The sequence below is a fragment of the Apteryx mantelli genome, chromosome 2, assembly GCF_036417845.1.
Source record: "Apteryx mantelli isolate bAptMan1 chromosome 2, bAptMan1.hap1, whole genome shotgun sequence".
Lineage (NCBI taxonomy): Eukaryota > Metazoa > Chordata > Aves > Apterygiformes > Apterygidae > Apteryx > Apteryx mantelli.
In genome coordinates this window covers 61,708,279-61,736,007 of record NC_089979.1, presented here as the reverse complement: position 1 = coordinate 61,736,007, position 27,729 = coordinate 61,708,279, and the positions used below count along the sequence as shown (strand labels likewise).

Below are 27,729 nucleotides of genomic sequence, written 5' to 3'. Positions count from 1 at the left end.
GGATTTCAGCAGGGGCAATGAGCAAGGGGAGATTCACTTTTTAAGCCTTTGATAGAATGGCTAAGTAGCAATGATTCAGGCAACTGGACCACCATAATGCATCACAAAACCTATCTTTACTAAATTGTTACTTTAACTGCAAAAATGAGGAAGCAGGAGCTAAAACGAGCACACTGAAAAATGCAGCTACTGTTTCTGCCAGCTAAAAATTATTCTTCCTCATTCTAGAAATTAATTGCCTTGAATGTGTCACAATTTCTTGCATTTCCTTCCCCCTGAAAAGCAGACAAAGGAATCTAAATTGAAAGGAAAATAAAAGAACGGAGAAAAGAGAAAAGAAAAACCTCTACAGCACATGCTTTCTTTTTTCTCCTTTCTCTGCATACTTGGGTCATGCAAAAAAAGAAAAAAAGAAGTGATCTAGTATCTACTGTGCTTGGACAGCAGCACCTTTGCAAGAACTGAAATGGAGGAAAAGGAAGTTTTATTTTAGTATTCTAAAGAGCATTCTTGACTAAGTTTAAAAACAGAAGCTCCATCTGACAGGAAGCATTTCCTCCTTTCCTCAAAATAGGATGTAATTTTTGGTTCACTGAGTATCACCCTTTGACCAGAGTTTAGCTCTTCTGCCATCTACCTGATTTTGCATAAGATCCTTTTCAGATTTTTCAATGACTTATTTTCACCGAACAAGAACCTAAAGTTTTTTTTTTAAACTTAACAACTAGAAGTTATGAAACCACTGAGCATAATTTCTAAGCAAAACCAAACCAAACCAAACCAAACCATTAAGAGGATCTGTCCCTTGCAGTGAGCATGTCTGGGATGATGTTCTGATTAGAGCATCAAATGGATACTAAAATACTCTTATTATTATTCAATAGTAACAGTAGTATCTGTGCAACCTTTACTCCTTGATGATCAAAGGTAGGACACAGACATGGAGAACAATCCTTCTTGGCGAGATGGAGAGCACTTCTTCAAGGAGACCCTTTTCTTATTTTCCTCCTGTTAGTGTCTAGCTCTTGCCTTTCCAGAAATGACTAGTGAGTACATCTATTTCAGTAGTACTTGTCTCTAAATTAAATGACAATAAATGCTCATATGCAAAAGATAGGCTTACTTGGTGATCTTTTTTGCAAATAGACCTGGCCGAAGTATTTGCTAGTAAAGTATGTATTTGCAATTTGTTCCCTGTGGCCATCCCAAGTCTGCTGTTGAAATTATTACTGCCACTATATACAACATATAATATTATTTAATAAATTAGGGGGTCTTTATTTTTCAAAGACAGTTTCCAGATGCTAGATTTTTTACAGATTGTTTGAATTTGTATTGCTACTCATTATAGATGGCAAAGTATTTATATATTCAATAGCTTCATGAAATGGAATAACTTAACCTCCCTTGGCAAACACATTTATTTCTTTGCTTATCTTTGAGAAAACTTTAAAATTCTTAGACTCCAATGGGATGCATATACTTTTGTTTTCATAAATAAGAGCCAGTTGGCCTTATGCCACTTGTCTTCTGTCCATCTTTTCTTTTTCTTCATTGAATAAGAATTGAAAAACTGGTCAATGATAAATGACAAGCAACAGACATATTGGAATTTTTTAACATTTGGAGAAATAATTTCACTATAATTTATCAAAATATTATTTTTTATATTTTCACAAATATTCCCAAATCATCCAAATATTGTCAAGCAATAGATGATTATTGAAAACTATTTCAGATGATCAGATATAACTTAATTTTACTAAAGATTCATATATCCCTTTGTTTAACTATTTCCATAACCATCCTTTTTAAATTTTATCAGGATTATCACACATAGTGACATAACAAATTTCCATTAAGTGTTACAGAGGGATCTGTGGTAAATGTATACCTTAATAACAAGAATTAAAAATATTCTAGTAGATTTTCCATTTTTTAAAATTTTTACTATTTTACTATTTTGGTCTCATTGCCTTTATTTCTAAGTTGGCTTTATTTCATCTATCCAGATCATTTCTCAAGTAAAAACTGTCTTTCAGTATTATATATTCCTCAAATGCCTATACATTTAAAGGGGACTCAATAAAAAAGGATGCTTTATAGAGCATATACAAAATATTATTGAGGGAAATGAAGAGAAATATATGGAAATACAGTAAGCTGCAACACTCTGTTAACCATTTTATTACCTATATCTTGCTGGACCTTTTTGGCTGTTTACCTGTCTTAGAAACTCTAAATAAATCAATTTTTTTTTTAAACTGGTGCTTTATTTCACCTGGAATACTCTTGCTGCTTAAAAGATTTTAATATCTTGGCTCCATTCATCACAGCTGCCATCGTGTCACAGCACTTAGCAGAATGTCCCAGTGTCATATAAGAAGTCAGCACACCTGCTGAAAACTGTGCATATTAATTAAATGTATTACAACACAATTTTGTTTCACGCACCAGAAAAGTGTATCATTTGGAAATAAAGCATTGGGATGAGAATATTCTAGTCACACCTGAAAAAAGGAAAGTTTGTTTCCAAAGGCTGCATTTCCTGATAAAGCGATGGCCTATTATATTTCACATTCTGTTATGCTTTTTGGCAGAGTTTTGCTGTGAATTTGCTGTGAATCCCTGCTGTCATTTGAACAGTCTGGATGAGATGGATTATTTTTCTTTCCTCAACCAAACAGCGCTCTGAAGCGGGACGCAGCTTTTCGCGCACCCAGGCATCACCCCGATCTCTATCACTGTTCCAGATACCAGCGCCACTTTTCCTTTTTCATGTCTCCTGCTTAACCAGGAACTCTTAACAATTTGTTGCGATGCTTAAAACTAAGAATAACTAAATGAGCAACACCAGCCTGGGCGCTCCCACGCAGTATCCCTTGCACTGCCCACGGCATTGCATTTCCACGGAGGCCTCTAGCGTGAAGGCTGCCTGGGTGCACAACAGCTTCTCAGCAGTGCCACCTCTTTTAGGGGGCTCACGCCCAAACTCCGTAAACACGAACTCTGAGTTTTGAAAGCAAAAACTGATTTAAATTCAACCTGGGTACTTCCGTCCCCTGTGAAGGCTCACGACCTCATTTTCGAAAGCCCCTTGCTGCAGTCATACCCAGTTGTCCCCACAGGTCCTGGCACACAGCAGCATGACCATGAGGTGCAGGGGTAACAGTAGGAAAAAACCTCTGCCTAATCCAGTAATTGGGACTCTGGCCACGGCTTCGCAGAGCAGCCAGTTTTCCTGATGCTGCCCACAGCTCGGATAATTGGTGTGACATGTCGTCCCCCCCTTTCCTGGGAGAAGGCACAGGGGCAGAAAGCTCATTCCCCTGGAAGGCGCCTCTGGCCTCGAGGGAGCAGGCGACTGCAGGTCGCGGGTCAGGGCCTGACACCTTTCCCAGTGTGGTCAAAAGCTACCTTCCCCCGCTCTATTACTTTGCTGAAAATAAGGCATGATGGAAAAAGGGAACAAATGCTTTTCCTGGAAATATATACTGTCAGGGAGTTATATGCAGGTAAAAGCTGCCTGTCATTTAATTAGGTATGATGTCTGTGCCATTTTGCCCCTTGCAAAGGCTGATGCCTAAGAAGTATTGCTTGCCAGATATGTGGCACATAGACTTAATTATTTTGGATAAACCACAGGTGTCCAGAGATTAACATAGGCCTTGTAGGCTGGAAATTGTTTACATTATAGAAACTATATTAACTGAGGAAGTGCAATCTAATTATACAAGTTTAATAATATTTTTCCAACTGAGTATTTTTACAGTCAAAAAATCATAACAGCAATGTGATGCAATGCCATAAATGAGCAACAGTTAAAGATTATTAGCTTTGTGGCAGAGCCATTGCAGTATTCTTTATGGACAAATCACATGCACCCTCTCTACTCCCACCCCAAAAAACACAACAGCAAAAAAACTCCCCAAAACCTCAATAAGAGAATGATTTCACCCTGTAAGGTATTATAAAATGCACAGCCAAAGACAAGTTACATTCACCAGAGGGCAACCCAGCACTTTCCAGCATGAAAAAGTTTCTGTTTTATAAATATTTATATACAGGTATGTCAGCTGTAGTCAGATTCTCCAAAATTCATAAACAGAATAGCAACAAACATGGCAGCTAGGTTATTTTTAAGTGAAACAAATTGAGCTTCTCAGAATAAAATGAGAGACCAATAGGAAATGCTTTTAAGGTTTAAAACAGCACAGCAGCATTTAAAGCCTTTATTTTTTTATTGTTGCAGATATCTGTAAGAACAGATGGTTGCAAAAAGATGCGGTTCCATTTAGGCTTCTGCTGAAGCGTATTTATGTGAGTGTACAGTCACAAGGCATATGCCACCTGGCTTGGAGCTGTGATTCATTCAGCTGCAGAACTGCATTAGGTGGAAATCTTTTGAAACATTGAAGAAGTTGCTGGAACCTTGTAGGAATAAAACTCCTGCAGTTTGAAGCTATCTCCCCATGCTTCAGTAAGAATAACTCTACCTAATATCCTGGCAAGAAGAAAGAGTAAGGAATAGACTACTCCCAAACACTATGGTCCTTGTGGATACAGGAGGTAGCCAGTTAGTTCAGGATTATTTGATAGTGGCTGACAAAGACTAAGAAACAATCCACGTGGGTAAAGACAAAGAAATGAGTTCACAAAATCTAGTCCTAAAGGCTCATTTCCAAGTGCAGATGTAATGAATGATTCAAAAAGGCTACCTCTTCCTTTTGCAAAAATATATGTGGCTGGGGACATGCACAGCTTTATCTTTATCTTTATCTTTAGCTTTATCTTTATGTATGCAGCAGGGCTGTAAGCATATTTTAAAGACATGCTGCATTTTCTCCCTTCAGCTGCAGGTTTTGAATGATGCTTTGTGGAACCTGTCACAGCCCTTTAGGTTAGACTCGTTCTGGAAAAGGAGTGGAAGGTGACAGAGGACTAATCAAAGACTCCTCCAGGCTGAGTAGACATTTTCTAAGGCTTGAAGCACAGCCAGCCACGTGTGGTAGCTGCAAGATTTGTTCTGTATGGATATAACCTAGAGCAGTCACCACTGACAGACAGAAGCAAGGAGAGAGGCGTGTGACCTGTTACTTGAGTCTCAACATGAACTGCCGATATGACTATTCTCTCTTCTGTCCAATGTTTCTATCATATTCACTGCCAAACTATGGGTTTGGCAATGTATAATGCAGGAAAGAGCAAATTTTAATTTTCCCCACATAAGTGTATGCAAATCAGAACAGTTTAAATTTGGTGATGCATTTAGACTAACAAGGGAGTTTGTCTCTGTCTATTCCATTCACTTAGCGCCATGCGATTCAGAGCAAAAGAAAGCAAACTACAGTATTGAGAAAAAAGCCATAAAGCCTATGTGAAATAAAAAAGTATCCCTTATTTATCAAGACACAAAGACACATTGTCATCCTTCTATGTGAAACAGGTAGAAATTTTAAGAACTTTTTTTTTAACCCACATCCTTCTAATTGATTTCCTGTCTTGCAAAAGATTTCCACCTAATATGACTCTGAAGTTTGATGAATTGCAGCTGCAAAAGGGGATGATGTACATATACATTTCTGATCATTGACTGAAAAATGTACTTGACCAGGTCCTGAAGTGGAAATGTTTTCACCTTGGAGTTATTTTAAAAAAATAGTTCTTCAAAAGCCTAGTTTGTATGGAAAGTGTTAACCTGCTTTTCAAAGTCAGCAAAAATATTTACGATAATAATTTAGAAAAAAAGAAAAGGTTGTTTCTATTTTAATACCATATAAGTGTACAGACAACTCTGGAGACGTTGCCAGACCTACACATGAAGTTTCATAGATAAGCTATTGACAGGGTGATTTGCTCTGACTGCTATAGGCAATTCTAGGCTGATTTTGTATGCAAGGCAGGTCAGGCTCTGAACTCAAGTAACTCATACACAGTAAACAAGACAATACTTAGAGTTATCATACATATGCAACAGTATATGTAATATTCTAGTGCAATACACTGCTGCTATTGCAGCTTGAGTACAGGAGTTAAAGACAGAACTTTCCCCACCATTTTGGATATATCATACAAACTATAAGGAATTAAATAATACATCCCAAAGAGAAGTACAGATAATATCAAACAGCTGTTTGATCATATAGGAATTCTTTAATTTTTCCCACTTTTCTCTCTATGAACTGGTAAAAGCTCAAACAAATTTTAATAAAGAATACAAAATAAAACTACTTTGAAGCACTACTCTTGAAATATTGGAAAGCTTTTTAAAATAAACTTCCAGCCCCTGAACTGCAGTTTCAAACTCTATTTTGAGAATATAGGACCACTTTTCATTTCTTTGCTCAGACTTCCGGCATTTACAACTGTTGCAGATGATATGTCAGACTGATGCCTTTTGTGGGTATCTTTGCTTTAGAAATTGAGGGAAAAACTACTTCTATTTCACACAGTCTGCTGAATGAAAGGGAATACCTTTTATCCACTCAGATGCTACATGTTCAGATTACTAATGTAGGTGCAGAAGCCTGCTTTTATAACAAGAGTGTTGACTGGGCTCATCACTATCCTCTCATGAAGAATGCAGTAAGGAGGATGACAAATCTGGGATAACCCTGGCAATCTGGTAAAAGGTCACAGCTGTCTGAAAAAAGCTGTACATATCTGGGCTAAATCTATGCTGTTGCCATACATTGTTATTGATGGTGGCCGCCCAGGGATCCAGTTTAAAGGAGATTCCCTTGATAAAGAAATGTCACACAATGGGGGGTTTATTATTCTTCCACTGGGATCTCCATTGGTTCAGTGAAGGGACAGTGTACGGTTTCCATGCCTACAATCCAAGCTGTCATTTTCCTAATCACATAACTAGTCAGGACACTCAAAGGTTTGCGACCATTCAAGAACGTTATTTGACATCACTCATTTAACAATTTCCATGATGCCAATCCCTGCCTTACTATGGCACTACAAAAGACAAAAAGCTTGTGTGCCCTCTAGTTCAGTGTTCCCCCCAGCCCAAAATCACTTCTTTTGGTAGCGTTAAGTGTACCAAACCAAACTTTTGTGAATCAAATTGATTGGAATATGGTTTCATATTTTAGGATTATTTTTAAAAGACAGCAGAACAGTTGATTTGGGACCAACCCTATGTAATTCAGTGTCCCAATCCCTGTTTACACCAAGGACATTGTCAGCTCCTCCTGTTCTGCACTGTATGGAACAATAGATCTTAATTCCCTGGTTCTGAAGCCACACCATATTTAGTTAAGCTCATAAAAAATAAATGGGCCTAGAAATTTTTTCTTCCGTTACATAGCACAGTATTCCAGTTTGGAATGTGCTTATGTTTCCAGGCTGCATTTTCTCACACAGGAACATGCCATCAGATGCTGTGGTCAACCAATAAACCCCTACAATGGAAGAAGGCTCAGAGGAGATGGGTGAGGGCCATGTCCCCATGGAGCTCAGGGATGAATGCAGGGTGTGACTGCCCACAGCTGTCCCAAAGAAAGCTGAATTTATCTCAACACAAATGGGACCAAAGTGGCCTTTGTTTTAGATGAATGGCTATCTCAGTTGAGTGGATCAACAGGCTGTAAATGTTTTTCCCTGATTTAATCATGAGAGGGTGAATATCTCCCTGAGTTACCCAGAGCCGCTTTGGGGGAGTGTATATGCGGCTCAGCCCAACACAGAGTGTAAAAACTGAGCAATTAATAAAAGAACTTTGAAGAGAGCAATGGGCTTGAGCTGGTTTCAACTCACATACTCCTTCCTGGCAACTGGGGGCACCCAGCATCCTGACGGCAAGCATATTATAGAGACTGGTAATGGGAATCATGTTTGCATTGTGACTCAGCTGTATATTGCAATTTTTATATTAACAAGTGTATTGTGATTACAGTATATTGCTGTATCACTCTGCTAAGTCAAAATCCTGTGTCATGTCAAATATATTCTTCAAATAAGTAAATCTGATATTGAACATTATACCCTCCACATGTGGAGCATTTAAAAGAACCTGGTCACAGAGTATTGGACTCTGACAGATGCCAGTCAGATTTAACCATCATGTATATTTTCAGAAAGGAGCTGAAAAGTCTGATGATATGTTTAGTAAGAAGGAGATTTAAAACCAACATTTTCTAAAATTAATAATGATGATAATAATGATGATGATAATACTTTGGTTATCTGATATCAGACACTGTATGAAAGTACAGACTGACTTAAGTCAAACCAAAACATGAACTGTTTTTTGGATTTAGATGCACAACCTGTAGAAGAAGGAATATTATTAACTTTTAATGTTTCACCAGAAAATAAATGTCTGCATCCTGCCATTATGCTAAAATTATGGCAAAGGAATCCCACACTGCAGGTTTAATTTTGCTAAGCAAATAGCAGTTCTCCCACTTTCAGGACTACGTGCAGAACTATGATAAGACTGCTCTAAGAATTGCCTACTTTCATGTAAAAATGCATAGTAAATCATTTCTCCAGGAAAAAGGAATTTGTGCTGCACTTGAGATCATCATAGTATCAGACAAAAGAGGAAAAGCATAAAAGATACACATTGGAAAGTTCTTCCAAATAGCAAAAATATGTATAAACATGAAATACAGCCTATCTCAATAGATATTCTGCTTCAGTTAGATGAATAGTCTGCCTGGAATTTTGTTGGCACAGTATAACTAACAACGCTGTTCCCCTGTCGTGATATTTCAGTGAGTACAACTCAACTTTTCTTATCAAATATTGTACTTGTACTTGTATTAAAGCATTCCTTTGAAGCTGTCACTTTTGATTGGGAAGGGGTTTGGTGCTTAGCCAGACAGAAGAACGATTTACAGGCAATCATCAACCCAATTTTTGCAGCACTCTAAGTAGACCAATCCAATCCAGAGCAGGAATGAGTCTGATTAAATTAATAATGATTAATAGTGGATCAAAGTAGAAGTTGGAGAGGTTGCTGCACTATAATATTTCTATTGCTTTACAACATACTTAACTTCTGGTTTGTAAACATTCCTGTTCCTGTACAGTAACACACACACACAAACACACACACACACACAAAGAAAAATTAATACTGGTTTAGCCCATCCCATTTTCCTTTTAAAGATCTAACATCTACTGATGTGAAGCTCTGTCTAGAGGAGTATTTACGTAACTTACCTTTTTCTCTAATAGTGATATGGATGCATTTAAGCAGTCTGGTAACTGCAGTCCCTTCTGATCACAAAATGGCATTTTGTCTATGAACCTGTTGGGTTTGCCAAGTTTGAGAATGTCCAGAGGGACCACATTTTTAGTCTTTACAAGCTGACTGTTTGTACCTTGTTTTGAGGCTTAGACACTGGACATTATTTAGACATTAGCAGTTAAACTCATTAGCAGTTTATGGCCTGGGTAAAGGAAACAGCTAACATTTATATCATAAAGTAATCTTTAATGAGAAGTTCTAACAGTGGACTGAGATCAATTGAGTAAGTGATAAGGAAAATAGACTCCCTGAGAAAAATAGAACTCTTTTAAACATGAGAATGAATAATCTACTATATAACTAAAAAAAAAGTAATATGATAAATTACAGACTAAGAAGTTAGTTTGATCATGCATTTTCAAATACACCTCTCCTTCCAAGTTTTTCCTCCCCTTATCTATTCTAACATTTGAAATTAGTAGAAATTTCCAATTTTATACAACAGCCTCTGGTAGAGTTCACTCCTTCTTATTTTCACTAAAAACTATGGAATTTCCACCCGAAGTAAGCATACCTCAGATATGTGCTAATACTGGCTCTTTTTCCATTTACCGACAGACTGTAGTCTCCTTAGGGCAAGAAATAAATTTTCTTGCAGTGAAATGTACTTTTTGGCATTTAGTGACAATAATGACAATAAATATAGCTCCTAGAGCGCTCTAATTGTAGTCCACGGCTACATGCTGTGCATGTGACAAAGAAGCCTAGCATGCATCTTGACCTGTGGGAAATAGTCAGCTAAGCTGTTCTTTTCATGTCTCTTGGTCTCAAGGCAAGTTGAAAAAGCCTCTCCTTTGGGTAAAATCTAGGTGCCTCTGCTCCAAGAAGTTTTCAGCCATTTGAGAACTATAATAAGACTGTGCCATAGAGCCAACTGTTACCATCACATTTACTATATACTTTTGACTAAAACCACATAGGTCTTGATGATGGGTTATGATTTTGTGACACTTACAAGTATATAATATCATCTCATTCTAAGATTATTATTTTTAGAATGAGAGAAATGCCAATGAAGTAAAATAACACACTTTTTCCTATATGGGTGTTCAATGTGAACACCACCACAACAGACTTAATATGAAAAAAGACTAAGCATTAAGATAAAACTTTCCCACAAATGAAAATCAGTATTCCTGCATTTTCATTCACCTTTTTATCTGAGTCTTTTATGCTTGTATTTCATATTTTTCTTATAAAAAGCTCAATTGTGCTCCAACAGGCTTTTTTCTATTGTCTTATGTCTGAATTTTATTGTATACTGTGATGACATTTGGTAATGCAGTGAAAAGAACTACAATTTTATCTATTATATTTATCCTGCCAGGAAAAATCAAAATAGATATGTGGATCACATCTCAAACGTTAGTGAGGAAGTATACTGGACTTTTTCTCCTTTTTGCTAGGAAATTTCAATTGAAAATTAAAATAAATAAAATACTTCTGACAAAACAGATTAATAACCCCAATGTTCACCAAAATCTATGAGTGTAAACTAATCCTTTAAAAATGATTACCAATAGGTAATTTGCTTGGAGACAATCTTAGTTCCCCTTGTTTGATGTCAGTGCTTAATCTCCTTGTCATGTTAAATGCAGCCTTGAAAATAAGAAAGCTGTTGTCATCAACAAAAATATACTAATAAAAGATTGAATAAGTCCATCAAAACAATGGTCCAAAATTGGTTTTGATTGTTGTTGCTAAAAGAAATGCAAGCTAAATAATGTGAATGCAATCAAAGAGAGAAAATATCAGTTAAAGGCCATTCCTAAAAATGATCTGTCTTATTTTAACAAATAGGAAAATAAAGTGATGTAAATATAGGTCTAGCCAAGTGCAGGTGTAGAAGTTAGCTTCTTTATGGATGCACTGTGAAAAAATAAGGTTATGAGCACTTTCATGTTACACAAGAGACAACCAGTTTTCAAAGTTAAAAAGTAGCTTTGAGTAAACTTTCTTATAATTTATAAAATTAAATTTATTCATAAAATAAGTGTAAATTTGAATCAACCAATTGACTGATATCAATATAATATATATTTTTAAAGGCTTTAGAAGGCAATTTTAATTCCTAGCTTCACCAGTTACATTGTTGATATTTTGTTAAATTATTGGATTATATTTCATATTGTACTTCTCAAAATATTTAAAGATGTGCTATTATTTGTGGCCACTATCTCATAGCATAAAGTCCCCCAAAATAATCCTTTTCCTAAAAGCAACGTACATAATTCAGAACATGTTTTCTCTTTTCATCATGACTTTGTTTTGTAGAACTGTTAATTCAGGTTTCACGTATTTCAGTACACAGATACTATGTTTCTAGAAGCATTATATATACAGATAGATTTGACAGATAAAATGCATAATCATTATTCTTGCCAGAAGGCAGAACATACGTTTCTGTTCTTTCCATCCTGATAAAGGGTATATATTATTGTCACTACAGTGCTTTTATTAACATTGGAGGGCAGAGAACAAAATGTTTCATTTTTCTGAGTCACTGTAAAATATAACCTCACCTTCCTCCTCTTCCCTCTCTATTTGCAATAGGATTACAGAAGTCTGTGATATTAAACATTACCTTTCTTCTAGGTCAAATAAATGATAAACCATATAGCCCTGCCACAGTTAGATCAAAACATGAAGATTCTCATTGTTAGTAACTATAAAATAAGCCCGAGAGACAATGGACTGATCCTAAGGGAACAATAATCAGGGGAGAAATGAGTTTAATGCATTTCCACTTACTTCTAAGATACCCCAAAACACAACCAAACTAAATCCATCCATGAAAATACAGTGTTTATTCAAAAGAAGCTTAAATCCTGGCACACAGTTTCTTGATGGGAGGGACCCAAAGTAATATTGATTATCCACTTTTTGAAAACCAATCTTTCCAGAAAAAAATTCTCAAAAATATATCCTCTCACTCACACCTCTTGTTCCTTCTCCTCCCACCCTGAGGTACCTCAGCTATTTTCAGTCTACTTTTGGCTTCTTAGTCTGACTCAGACTTTCAAGCAAAAAGATGAAATGGAAATTTCATGTTAGTGAAACAAGTGTTAGCAGTAAAAATGTAACAATAAAACAAGCAAAAGTAAACATTTTTGAGGAATTATGATAAGAAATTAAGGCATGATCATTTATTTGATTTCAGGATCAGACATTAGTGATGTTTAATGACTAATATCCCTTATTCCATCATGTACATAAAACAAAGATGGTGATTACGTATAACATTTCTCCAAGTCAGCCTGTTTCTCAGTGGGAAAAAAATCTAGTTTCAGAGATAAACAGGCTATTTCCAATAATTTCCATGGGAACTGTCTACCACTCTCCTCCAGATGGAAGAGACTGTTGTATTATCTGTGCCAGTTCAATGGTCCCACTTCACAGCATAAGCTATGAGATCTGAGAAAATGATTTATTAAATTTTAGAGTGAGGAAAAGAAAAAGGTTATCAGAGAAATACTTTATTTATTTCTTTTTTTAATTTGTCAAAATGTTTAGGTTTTCATGGACATAGTCTGTATAGAAAACACTTAAATAGATCATTTGGAACTATTCGCCTTGTTTTATGAAGCCTTTGCCCTGACAGCCTGGTCTTCAGAAGGACTGAAAGCTTTTGAAAGATTTTAAGCACTTTCAATGCCAAGGCCACACTCATAGCTGGTGGCAATTAAAGGCACTGATCTGCTTTCCCAGGATTCAGAGTTATAATGGATATTGAGAGTCACACCTTCAACTTGCATGAACAGTTACAACCGTATCAATATCAGTGCTGACTTCTGTTCAGGGACTTCCAGGGCCCTAAGAAAACTTATACATGCTGCAATATTCAGGAAGTAATCATGCATATTTGAAAGGTGGGCTGACTAATTTAGGGCAATTTAAATGATAGACTGATTCAGAGCTGGGACCCAATTACATCTTGCTCCAAAATGCCTGTCACCTGCATCCTGTTGGAGATCTGTTCTTCTAACACTGACCAGAGCCCCACAGCTGCTGCAGTGAGGAGGAAAGTTCAGAATGGAGATTTGGCCATTGATCCACAATTATTAACGTCAGTGAAGCACCAATGCATCATTTAATCACACAGATTGAATCTAGATCAGTTATCAGAACATGAACGTATTTATGTTGAATAAGCAAGAACATGCAGCAGAGTGTTTATGCTAGCTTTATGCCCTTAAATTGGCCTTATACCAGCAACAGAAAAAGAGGCAATACCTGATCTGGTATGAAGTTAAAGTGATATCTAGTTTGGCATAAAGTCTGCCTGCACCAAGCTACTCATCAAAATATTTTGAACAAATTTAAACTGTTTGAAGGAGTTTGTGTCAGTTCAGCATTCTGAATCACATAGCCATGGCATTTCTTATCAAGCAGTAGGCACTTTAAAACAGGATTTATTGTCTTGTCAAACCACTGCCCTATTCCATGCATCAATGGGAACATAAGCAAACAAAGTAACATTTTAATCAAGACAATGCTAACACTTTTAATAATTTATATCTCTAAGTTATGCATCAATATCCATGCATGAATTCTTCTCCTAATAAAAATGAGCAAGCAAACAAACCAGCTGCAAACATCTTTCATTAAATTAGCACTTGAAGATACAAAGTCTTTCAGCTTAAGAATACTCATTAATATTATTCAACACGGGCTGGTAGGTAGACTTCCTTTTTGCCCCTTTGCTTTATTTTTCAGTCTACTGATGGTCATGGTGAATATGAAAGACCTGAATTGCTTATTACCTTATAGAAGACTCTTGTCAAAGGCATCTGTATTTCAGTATAATGGTATGATGTTGCAATAACCATAATTCTCTCACTGTGATCATCTGGATCAGAAAATGTTTCCTTTTGTCATTGTGCTTGAAATGCCTGTCATCAGGAAACAGGCTCCCAGCCACCACGTGGCAGCACATGTGTCTATTAAAATTTTCAGAGACCCTAGATTTAGTAAACAGCAAATACTCTTCAGGGATATCATTTTGCAAATAGCCATGATACCAAAATAAAAAATTCAGGGAATAATTTGTCATACTTCTCAGACAAAGGATAAATCTATCTGCTAAATAAAGGAAACTTTAGAATGAATAGAACAAGTTTCAAGTAAAAAAATATTTTTAGCATGTTAAAATGATAACTATTAACAACTGTATTTATCATAGGGGATAGTACAAATAATACTAACTTATAAAGGACAACTAACTATGGTGAAATAAACAGTCATAGAGTAAGAATGACAATATGAATTTCTGTAGCAAACTTGGAGGGCTCTTCAGCAGAGCTATGCTGGTCTACAAAAGATTGGGATCTGACCCTCATTTGATTCTGCCATATAACCAGGAATACTGGACCTAGTTGTCACCAACTATCTGCATTTCATAGACATTTGAGTAATATGGAAAAAATGCACTTATGATATTCTAAGTGAAAACAATGTTACAAGGAAAAGAAGTAAGAAATTTTTTTTTTTAAGTTTGTAAATGTACAATGGGCAACACATAAAAAACAGGTAAGGTATAAGAATACCTACAATATGTTGTACATGGCCTATATTTTCCGTCTGTGAAATCTGATAAACATATTTGAAAAATATAGTAGATAACAAGGTGCTCTGTTTAACCCCAATTTGCATTGTATGATACTTTTGATCTAACAAACACTTCTCTGAGGAAAAAACACCTGGATGTGAGTTGGATTCATGTTTGCAGCTATTAAGGTCTGAATACATAATAGACAAGATCCATATAGTGTACATATTCAGGGTGTGCCACTTCTTGATATACTTCAGCTACACAATTTAGAAGCGGTTTCATATTGAAGGAAAGTCTGAGTTATAACAATGCATCCAAAATTAATGCATATAAAATTCATTATGCTGAAATAATAATTATATAAACAAGGTTTGTCCGAACATGTGCATCTCACCTACAGTCATATATTTCATTTTGATCTCCATAATACTTTTTGTTTGCTTGTTCATTGTGTAGGTTTAAAAATCCTGTTAATACTTTTGAATGAGATACTGGGAAATGATGGATATATTCATATCAATGAGTTCTGTGCTCAGTTTCTGTTAGTAAAACTCAGTACAAAAAAAGAAGAACTGAAATTACCTTGAAAAATTTCATTCTTATAAATACATTTGTGTAAAGGAAATACATATAAATATTTACATTTCAAATAAAATGCTATGAACTAATTTTGAAAAATTTTCTCCAAGGACAAATTCTCTTGCAATTTTAATGCCTTCAGTGGCCACTTCAAAAAATAGCCAGTCTACTAAAACTGCATGTACCCTAGCACTGTGGTCTAAGAACAGCACTTGGCTGCCAGACAAGAGATGCCACAATAATTGCTAGATTTGACTGATTTCTCCCCAGGCTGGTGAAAACTGTGAATGCTGTGTAAATAGTGAGACAGTGAGTCATATTACCTTTGTGAGTAAGGCAATTTACTTCTCTGGGGTCAGCAAAGACAGGATTCAAAGCTAATTCTATCTATTGCTACTGGATGAAAAATATTTGCAAGCAGCAGATCAGTATTCACAGAGTGTGGCTTTAGAGCTCCCACTGACTAGGAGCTGTTCTCAGGGAGATAAGGGGATCATCAGTCCCTCGCTGTTAAGGCTGAATATTGATGCTCAGTGTAATGATATGGACCCATTCTCTAGGTATTAAGCTATACTGCAACAATATCTGTGTTGGGACAATTTCAAGCTATGTGATAGTAGTGAGGGCTTTATTAAACCATTCCCACAGTTGTGGTGATGTTCTCAGTTTACTTTTTGTCTGATCACCTCTGTAATGTAATAATAATAATAATAATAATAATAATAATAAAGAAATCCCATTCATATAGATGTTTTTTAAATCCAAAGCAGTCAAACATGTAGAAGTTCTATCATAAAAATGCATCTACATCTCCATATAAAAATCCTACTAAGGATCCATGACTACCAGAAGAAAGATTGACTTCAGTCAAAAAGGCTGTACATAATAACACAGGTCACTGCAGAAATGCTCAAAAGTGGTAGAATTGTTTATGCTGCAGTGATCGGCTGACATGAGTTGTAGGGAAAGGTTCTCATAAGTGTAGGTCAGCAGAGTTTTTTTTTTCATGAGTGATGATGAATTGCAACAGCTGAGGCCCAATGCTTTAACAACGAAGAATCTTCTCTTTCTTGCCTAGTTATGAGTATTTTCTCTTGCATGGCTGTGATTATTTAAATAAGCAAAATGAGTAAACATCTCATATTCCTAGCAATGATACCATTCAGATTTTCCGAACAGTTTTCCTTTTCATAATAGCTATGCACCAGCATAATTTCATTCATGTCTCTGGTAATGTCCCTGATTTACAGCAGCATAAGCAAAAAACCAGTCCCACCTTGAAGATAACAGCTTAAATCGTCTCCCTGTTTGGTATTTTATTACACAGTAAACAGCACTGCAAAATTTATGGCTCATTCCCACAGTTCTATATAAGGTTTGAAGCACAACTAAGGTAATAAGAGTGCGTGAAGAGGTATCTTGGGCCTTTCTATATATTTCTTCAGTCCTGAGACACCTTGATGCTGGTCCAACCCACAAGCATAATGTGGAGCAGTTCTCTACTTTAGAACGCTGGTCAACAAATCAGGAAATCATATAAAATGGTAGAGGCTCCAGAAAAATCCCTTTTCCTCCTGGCCTTATACTAGATGAATAGAAGATAATGGTCCTCTAAGAGTTACAAGAAATTCACAGTGAGCAGCACTGGGAAGAGACCTTCTTACAGCTCCACTACTGAGTCAAAAGGCTTTGCTGGTGCATACAAACCAGTATATAATATGAATGAAAAAACACACACAGGTACAGATAATGTTCAGTATTTATCACTACCAGAAGTCATTTGTTAAAAACAGGCTGTCTTAATTAATATATGGTGACAGTCAAAGAGGAAAACAAGATTCTTTGGAAACAGATTCATGGACAAGCACTACAACAGATTGGCACTTAAACCATAATGAACGTACTTGATCAGAGGAAAGTGTTTCTATAAGAGGCATGAAAGGGATGAAAAACTACTGAACTATTTCTCAGAATTAAATACCTGCTCTGATGAATGGGAAATAATGAGACAGTTGACAAAACCAAATGAAATACATTTCCATTTCCTAACCCAGAACAGATTATCTTTTCCATCATAAAATGCTTGTAACATCAAATGTTTTGTTACGATAGGACTGTCATCTCACAAATAGAAGCCCTGAAAAACTGCTGAGATGCCCAGGAACAATATAACAGTAATAATGGAGAAAACAAGTGGCCAAAGTCTGTCATCAATCATTCAATCAAATAGATGCTGCATTTATAATAATCAAGCTTCACCATTTATGTAAATAGGCTCTGAGCTGTACTTTCAGCACCAACATTAATTGTGAATATTCCCACAGACTGGGACTTAGGTAGATGAGGAGTGGAGATAGAAAGCTTATTTGGGTACCTGCACCCCTGGTTTGATGTCATTAGTCCATGAGCAAGAAAGTAGGAAATCTGATGCCTGATGTAGGCAAGTATATGGACACAGAGGTGCTACTCTAGCATGTTTGTGGGGGTATTTAGGGAGAAAATGTTGCATTATTGTTATATATTCATACTCATGTTTCGAAAAGTAGGAAAATGAGGTATAAAATACAAACCTGCTTGATGCAGTTTTCACTAACTTCGATGAAAGGACACCATACCCAGTAATGGGAATCAGAACTCTTACAGAAGTAGAGTAATTACAGAATATAGAATACAGAAGAGAATAAAAATGATAGCATTAATAATAGCAAATTAATAAATTGCAAGAGCAATGAGCAATGCTGTAAGCAGGGGAACAGTATTTTTCTTGGAAACCAAAACCAAACAACAGATCAAAATCCTCTGTTAACTCATATTTGTTTCAGAAAAGATAAAAATGCACTGACAGTGGTGGTAGTGGTATAGGTAGAAAGAGCTAGCCACAGATCTTGTGTACTTAGAAGACATCCAGAAAAGGCCATTTTATCTTATACACCTGTGCACAGTTAGCTAATTTTCAACTAAGTAGCCTGTTAATTCAGTAGGTATTTTACTATGCATGCCTGAAAATAACAAATATGATTAACTTCCACTTGTTTATTTAGCTCAGCTCATGTCAAACAGTTTTGGGACCAGTCCAAGGTGACTGTATAGTGCTCACTAGAGTTTGGCGAGGAGTAAGGAGGCTCATCACTGGCAGTGGCAGCCCCACAAAGGTCAGTTCCCGAAGGAGTAGGTGGGTGGGACGAGGCCCCACTTTCTTCCGTGAATGGGAATGAAAGTCAAAGGCAGACAAAAAGTGGAGAGAAGCCAGAGCCTTAGTTTCGGTCTACAGAGTAGCAGACAGAGCAGTTGTACCAGCTCAGAGAGACCAGCAGTCCCTCCAGAGGCTGCCGTACTGAGGAGGAGTGGATGGGCAGCTGCAATGCTGCGCTGTCCTCAGGCTAGACGGAGTGCTGGCATTGCCACACTTCACAGATGACGGGACTATAACATACAGTCATTAAAGAGAGTAGTAAAGATCCTTTCACTTCAATCTCGCTCTCCAAGTAAGGCCTTTGCTGAACAAAAATTTTTGTTTTCAACAGTTCTGGCTGAATTTTTTTCAACATCTGAACTAAAAACTCATACCGCTGAGGGCCTCACCTCCAGTCTGTAATTAGAGTTGGCATGACTTCACAGGACACTGCTCTGCTACTCTGTGCTAAGCCCTTCATGTGGACGTTATTAGTAAGAGCATAGGGAAGGACAGAACTTTTCATATTTATTAATGTAAATCCACAGTACCCAACCATCTGTCCCTGAACAGCTAACTCCACTCTTCCTACAATTTCTACAAAGTCCTGTCTCTCTTATCTCTCTTCCAGTCCAGTACTACATTTTCTTTTCTTCCATACAACTTTATAACTCAGAATATTTCATTTGTTTTTGAACTCAAACCAACAAACTCATTATTAAAATCCTTTCCCAGTAAGTACCTTCACAGAGTTTTGAAGGACAAAGATAAAGAAGTATCCAGCAGCTAAACAGCAAACTTACTTCAAGTATGCAGGCATGGAGCTGCAAGGAGCCTGCAGACTCCAGCTATGTCTCACTTCCAGTTTGGGAAAAGTTTAAAAACTTTGGTGAAAGATTGTTAATTCTGAATTGGGATGAAATTCCTATTACTATTCACAGTTCTTTCTTCTGTGAAATTTATCATAGTGTCTTACAATGCATCATTTTGATCAAATAAGAAGTTGGCAGGATATAAGCATTCACCAAGATGAAAAAAGATGAAAAGGCTTTTTGAATAAATGGAGAATGAAAGAATTTCTAAGAGATTTTTTTTGAAGGTTCCTTTTTTTTTCCTCTACTGAATAATACTATGATTTTTTAATCAGTTTTGAACAGCTAAAATTCAATATGCAGTTTTAAAGAATATATTCTTATGGCTCAATTGAATTGAACATAGTGAGTATGTTGTCCATCGTGCTTAAATTGTCATTACCGAGAAAACAAATAGGTCTGTAATAACACCAGACTTTATGTCATATGCTGCAAATATTGCCATCTCAATATTGTTGAAGATCAGTAAAGTGGAATATACATGATGGATAGTCTTACAGAAGCTTAACATTATTATATTTGAGATCTTATGATACTCACCTATTTTCAAAAATTACAACTTTTCTAGATTCTAATGATTCTTGTGAACATTTTCAATAGGATGTCTCAATTTCAGCCTTTTTTACTTTCTTTTAAAATTAATTATTGACAGAAAAAGCTTATAATTTTTATAGTATCATGCAAATGGATACTAAAGGAAAATCTTTTGTTTTGCCTAGGTAGTTTTTGCCCAAACCACACAGACTTTTGGGGGGTTTTTTGTTCATTTGTTTTTAAGGACTTTTAATGCATCCATGATTTGGAGTCATAGTTTGACTGGAAGATATGGTCTGTCATCATATTTCAATTCATTCAAAAGTACACAAATGAAATATTTAAGCCTAGTGACAACCATCTTGATTCTAACTTTGAAAACTACTTAACATAAGATAAGATAGCAATTGCTAGAGCAAGCAATTTATTGGTGAAAAGATTTGATAGAAAAATACAGTTTGCACAAAATTGACCTTTGTCAAATATTTCAATTTTCTCTTAGAATAAACGTAACAAAACCTTTTTTGTTCAGACAATCCAATACTGACTGACAATTAGCAGCTGTGGAGTTGGTGGTGCCCATTCCCCCGTGGCACATTCTCTGCCTGAACTACACGGCACAATGCAGGTCCTTCTCACATTTTATGATACAGCAGAGTGATCAGATGACTGTAGCAATCCAGCTTCAATCAGTAGCATGGATAAAAATTCTGGGTTTTGGTAAGAGGTAGACCGGGGCAAAACTTGGCACTACTGGAACGAGTCCAGCGTAGGGCTACAAAGATGATTAGGGGACTGGAGCATCTCTCTTATGAGGAAAGACTGAGAGAGCTGGGCCTGTTTAGCCTGCAGAAGAGAAGGCTGAGAGGAGATCTTATCAACGTGTACAAGTATCTGAAGGGAGGGTGTCAAGAAGAGGGAGCCAGACTCTTTTCAGTGGTGCCCAGCAACAGGACACGAGGCAATGGGCACAAACTGAAACACAGACAGTTCCATCTGAACATGAGGAAATACTTTTTCACTGTGAGGGTGACAGAGCACTGGAACAGGTTGCCCCGAGAGGTGGTGGAGTCTCCTTCTCTGGAGATATTCAAAAGCTGCCTGGACATGATCCTGTGCAACGTGCTCTAGGTGCCCCTGCTTGAGCAGGGGGGTTGGACTAGATGATCTCCAGAGGTCCCTTCCAACCTCAACCATTCTGTGATTCTGTGAAACATTAAAATACTTCTCATACTAACACTGTGTGAGAAGCTAGCACCACCACATATTCATAAAGTCATTAATCAAAGACAAAATCTGTGTAGTTTGCATTGAAAAACTATGTTTGTTGCTTTTTGGAAGGGAGGGAGCAAACACCCAAGATTTAACTGCTCTTCTTGCACTGTTTGGGCTTTCAAAAATAATTTAAGACTGGTGACTTCTATGCTTTCTGGTCTAGCAGGGAATGAGCTTGTTGACATGTGATCTCACTGGAAGACCATCTGCTGAGAGAAAGGGTATCACAACATAGGCCTTAAATGAAATCAGAACTTTAGAATTTGACAACAGGATATGCTTTATTAATCTTTTTTGGCTTCCCCCCCCCTATTTTTCATGGCTTATAATTGTAAGAACCTCTTACCTCAGCAACCATTTATCAGAACGAAAAGGAATATGTCAAGATACTCTTTAGAACTTGTCAGTAATGCTCTTAATTAGCTATAGCAATCACTGTTAAACACAATGAAGTTCTTTACCTTTACTAGCTTCTGAATAAGACTCTTCACATTTCCAATATGCCATTTTAAAATCAGTCTAGTTTTTATTAGAGTAAGCATCATAATAAGACTTCATAGCAAATATTTTTGGAGAGGATACTAATATGAAGAGGACATGCAGTTGTTGAATCGTCATCTAAATTTCTCAAATTATTGCAGTAAATTTTACCTCAAACCTATTCTAAATTTTAAAACCACTTGCGAAATTCTCTGTTTTCCCCAAGGCCATGTCTGGGAGAAATGGGGGAACAGCCAGAATCCTCACCGAGAAATTGCTGAGCCATTGCTTCCTCCGGGAGTTTCTAGGGGCATATACTAACAGAACATATACTAACTTGACGAAAATATAATGTGTTCTTCCCTTCCATCCTGCTTCATTTTGGGGATTAAGCATCTAAAAATATTCATCTTTCACAATGAGTGAAAAAGAGAGAAAGGAAATAATACTAAGTAGGTACACATTTTCTCTCCTGTTCTCACATGTGCTCTTGAACTTCAAAATGAAGCTTCTTGCTATATCAGTGCCACCAAATATCTTTTGTTTTATGTTAGTGTTTTATAAATGCAATTTTGTTGCAAATATTGCAAATGAATTTGATAGCAGACATAATAAAAACCAGCAGCTAATGCTATCAAAAGAGTAATGTGGCCTATCATACAGTCTGGTACTTTGTTACTTTCCTCCACTTTATATGTCTTCCCCACGAAGAGAGGGAGTATAATTATCCAAATCAGTGAGGTTTTTTTGGTTTGATTTTAATACTTGGAAACATTTGAGCCGCAGTGTATTTCCAGTAGAAATATAGACTGCTGTGTAGCATGTATGAATATGATTTTTTGTTGGCACTTTCTAAGTGACATCTTAGAAGAAATACATCCCTCCCTCCCCATGGAGCCAAGGATCACAGGTTGGAAACTGTCCTCTTTCTAGAGGAAGAAAAGTATCACAATTTCAGACTTGTAGTGAGACTAGACTAAAACATTAAGGGTTGTCTGTGTGTCTCAAGAGAGAGGAGGAAAAGAACATTTTAAAATAATTAAGAGAGAGGAATGAGGTTAGATTGTCTTGGGATATATAGAAAAGACTTCATTACTGTGTTATCAATATCTGGATGCAAAACACTAGAGAACTGTTTAACAATGCAATCTTGCATAAAATGATTTCACAAAAGTGTGCACAGGATATGGACAATACCCCCAGGTCAGTGCAGATAATTGCAAAATGACAGCCCAAATATTTTTATATAGCATGGTAAACTCTTGGCAAAAGCAAAAAGACAAAAAAAAAATCAAATTGCTATTAAATAGACTGTGGTAAACTCATGAAATTAGAGGTCTCCAAGAAGTGCAAAATAGATTTTCTTCTGAAAGAAGAAAAAAAACATTGAATAGTCTACCTATAATAGAGTCCATGTGGAGTAGATAAGAAAAAGCCTTGGATTTTTTTTTTAGGTTTTGATTTTTACATACGAAGGAAAAGGAAAAATCAACAACATCATTACAGTAACTCTTGAGTGCAGTTATTGAATGAGGAAACATAAATGGTCAGGAATATATTTTAACGCTTCCTTTATATAAACCTTAATGAAATGGCTTTAGAAAAAATAACATATAAAATGTTAAAAAAGAAGTTATTTCGTATTTAATATCTAATTTTAAATTGTATTTTTATCCTAAATATAAAATTCACTTTTTACTTAATATTTATTTTAAGAAAATTAACAAGCCATGAAGCAATGTATTATTTTGCACAGAATTTCAAGATCAAAAGAAAAGGGCCAAATCTGCTGCATAAGATTAAAGAAGAATACATAATACAGTAATTTTAAATAATGTGGATCTTCTATAGTCTGTACTTAGTAAGTATCCTGTTTCAGGTGTCCTGTATTCATACTTCAAATTTCATAGGCTTCATTTTCCTAATGTGAAAGTCCTGATGAAAGATTCAGCAAAGGAAATGGCAAGGTGAGAGGCTATGAAGCATTTCTGCCTGAGCTGCTGATAGACACTTACTGAAACGTAACTGAATGATCAGATTTGTTTAACAGATACATTCTAAAATTTTGTATCATTTACACCATTCTGGCATCAAGATTAGATGGGGAAATGAGTTCTGTACTCCATTGCTGGGCATATGAACAAACAATGGAAATGCCAAAATGATGAATGTCCTCTGATTCATTTTACACACTTTAATTTGCAGAAAACTGCAGAAACACATAGGAAATTCCTGAAGGATTAGCCTAAGGAGCATTGAACAGAATGATTCAAACCCTTCTAAATATTTAGGAACTTGGATACTCTCTGATTATTTTTAATGATATATCAGCCCTGTTACCTTGTAAGGGCTGGAAACTTTTGTAGCTGGAAGAAATAATTTGCATATGCCTCTGTCTCCTTTTTAAATATAAAACCTTTAACTTCTATTGGTCAACACAAAATGCTAATCTGGTTTAAATATATTCCAAAAAAAAAAAAAAAAAAAGATGGGCTCTCACCTAATAAGGCCAAAATAAAAGGAGCGCTGCAGGCTGGCTTACTGAGGCCAAAGAGGGGCCATAGGTTCCCCCTGTTTTTATGAGCAAAAGCGGATTTATGTTTCTTGCATCTTTAGTGCTAAATACAAAAGACAATTGTCTTAAAGACAAAATTCCTATCAACTTCATAGAGGCCAGCTTCTATTTCTGGGTCTTTTTGTTTTTGACATGTACTTACGATTTTAAGTGCTGCTTTTGGCTTAAATCCTGTCCCACTGAAGACTATAGTTTTATTTTTTGAAAATTTTCCATGACTTTAAAAATTGGAGAATCTAGCTCTTAGCAGGCACATTTAGAGTATATTTTCAGTTTTATTTAATCACTGTGTCATGGATTTGCAACAAAATGTGGTAAGTAATTTCTTTGGTTCTAAGTTTACTGTGGAAAAAAAGCATTACTGTTCTCTTTAAGGGGAAAACACTCAAGATGTTATTGGTGTAATCCTTATACAAGTACACACTTCTTTATGTGAGTACTTTCACAGAAATGAAGGATTACTTCTGTGGGTAGCTGTTCATCACTTTGAGTATGGATAGCAAAAGCAAAGTCCAAATGGGGAACACAAACCAGATTCAACCAAAACAGGGTGATTGAAAGCAATTCCTAATTTTGAATTTCTTGGAGAAGGGCCAAACTGTAATTAGATTTTCTGAACATAATTTCCTCAGAGATTTCTATAAATGCAAATAAAAAGCTAATGCGAGTTTCTATGCCAAAATTTTGTTTGGCCTTATTTGTTTAAAACTATCCAAACTGTTTAAAATTTGTAGTATCTAAATTCTCTAGAGCTAGAGCAAGAAATACAATATTAAGTTTCAACTAGCTGAAAATTCATTCTGCAATCCTTTTTCATTCTAAGCCAACTTAAGCTCCAAAATGCAAAATTTTAAATTATAACATGCATTAATGCTATCCATTATATTTTGTTGTATAAGACGACATTGACTTTGTTTCTCAATTTTTAATATTGTAACCTTGTGAAGCAGTGCCAAACCACATGCCAAAGACTAATAGTAATAAATGATGAGTTATGAAGGTAGATACATTTTTTATTCATGCTTACATGCATGCTTTTTTTGCTTATATTCTTCTGCTTCTTATCAATGATTTTAGTTGACAGAGTTGCTCTTGGCTTTTGATTTTTGTATTCTTGTAAGTATAGGAGAGCATAATATATTAATGCAAGATATGTTCTGTTGGGGTCTAATTCTTTACACAGTAATCTATTATTCATAAAAAAATGTACAATGCATTTAAGACTTACTTGCATATGCACAAAGATCAGAGTATTATGAGAGAGATTAAAACAATTTTCTTTTTTCTCCATTACTCAAACTATTTTATGTTAAAAGTCTGTAAGGTCTTAAAAATACGATCTGGATTATATGTAAACTTTATAAACAGGCATTATGATTTGTAAAGCCACGGGTATCAGTTGGGTTTTAAGTGAAATCACTCTACTACAGAAGCTTAGACCGGTATTCAGCTTGATGGCTGTATAAACTTTGTGTTATTTTTCTATATGGCGCTGATTCCCCTTTTTATTGTGAGGCTTGCACCATGGTGATGGGCTGCCCCGGTAAAAGCCAGCCGCCGAGCTGCTCCTATTGACAAGATTAATTAGACATCTAAAATACTATTTTTATTTTAGTAGTGTAATCAAGGACTGAAAAAGTGCAAGGAAGACACATAAGGAGGAAAAGATCTATAAAGAGAGAGTCCAGCCCACCCAATTTTAAGATATTTTGTGAAATGTGTGATCTTTGAGCACTGTTACTCAGGTTTTTAATCTTTTCAGGTCTTTATGTGTAAGTGTTCATGGGCAGATGGAGAATGATAAACCCAATACATATTTATTGAAATGCTTTTTCTCCTCTGAAATATAGTTTTGTTTTTTTTTTTAAACCCACCTTCTTACTCCACAGCATATTCATTATCAGATCAACTCACACTACTAATTAAGTTAAATTCTACTGCTAAATAACTCCCAAAGAGCCAATTTATCTAAGGTAGTATGAGCACATATTCATTTCTCCTTATACATCACCAGCTGTTATTAATTAAATTCCAGTCACTTCAGACTGTAAGTTTGAAATAATTGCAATTACAGAAACACTTTTATACTGTATTTAACAGTGAGTTTGGATGTTGTTTTACTGATATTTGGATATGGGCAGGCACCACCCAAGTAATTTTATTTTAGAGTTTACAAGACATTTGGAAGAAAATGTGGAATTTTCATGTTCATTTCTTGAATGTAAAAAACTTTGTCATAAATACACACAAAGTGCAGAACTGAGTTTGATGGGTTATGCTCTAGAGAAAAAGTGTCCTTTCTGAAGGTGTAGCTTACCTTTTCAAACTCGTAAGAGAACAGAGCAGCAGCAAGTGACTTTTCCCATGGCAACAGTCCATCTCAGATGGCTGCTGTACTAAGAGAGGGTGGAAGTGATGCTCACATTCTGCTCCCTCTCTACCCACTTTCCACCTTTGTCTGCAGGCTGATGCTTTGGCGATCAGTATCTCTCTGTTGTGCAAAGACTACCAATATAAACAGGTATCGAGCGGTAAAGGCATACTTCATGCTCCCTTAGGCTTCTGCACAAATACCTTGCCTTTAATTGGTCGTAAGCATTGCTGTAGACAGTTCAAAGAGATCTTCACTATGGATAATGAATAATATTACTGCATGTTAAACTTGTGCAATCAGAGGGAGAGAAAATTGTCCTTTGGATGCATTTCTTAGCTCACTGATAAAACTGAACTAGTCTCTTCTGAAATCTACTATGCTTTCTCAAGTTACAATCACCATAGTACATGCAAGAGAAGTGAAAATCTTAAGTTCAGAAGTATTCATTAATCCCATGTTTCAGTGGAAGTGTGAGTAAAATCTGCATACTTCCAAAAAGTAGTATTCTTGTGTTTTTAATAATACAATTCCAACATGATGCCTCCTGCAAAGCCAGTTGATACACATGTTGAGATATTATTCCATATACAAAGTTTTGCTTTCCTTAAAATTCTACTGACTTACAGTGGCCATTTATGAGACACAAAAGATATGGCAAAGAATGAACAATGTTCCAAATATTTCTCTCACTTCATAAATATTATAATGCATGTTTACTATCCTTTGGCCAAAGGAAAAGCCCAGCAAGAACATAACAAGAGGAACTGTAACGGCTCTACAAAGAAACTTTTTTTTTTTTTTAATTCTATTGTGTCCATACAAAAATATCAGTGATATGAGGAATAGGTGATCTACAAGTACAACATTTTTCACAGACAACTTCTAGAAGGTGTTTTTTTTTTCCATTAGTGTTATTTGACTGTAAGTCTATGACCCTGTTTAGAAATTCACTTTGTGCCTTAGTTGTATGGAGATTAGGAGAAACAAATGCTGTACCCTTTAATGAGTCATCCATCAAATTCACAGTTCACCTGCTGATTTTAATTTCT

General features: G+C 36.0%; 1 protein-coding gene across 2 annotated transcripts in view; it reads right to left on the bottom strand.

The window, feature by feature from the left end:
• DOK6 (docking protein 6) overlaps window positions 1–27,729 on the bottom strand; it is a 266,798-nt gene that overhangs the window by 25,239 nt on the left and 213,830 nt on the right. The gene's annotated exons all lie outside the window — the stretch shown is intronic.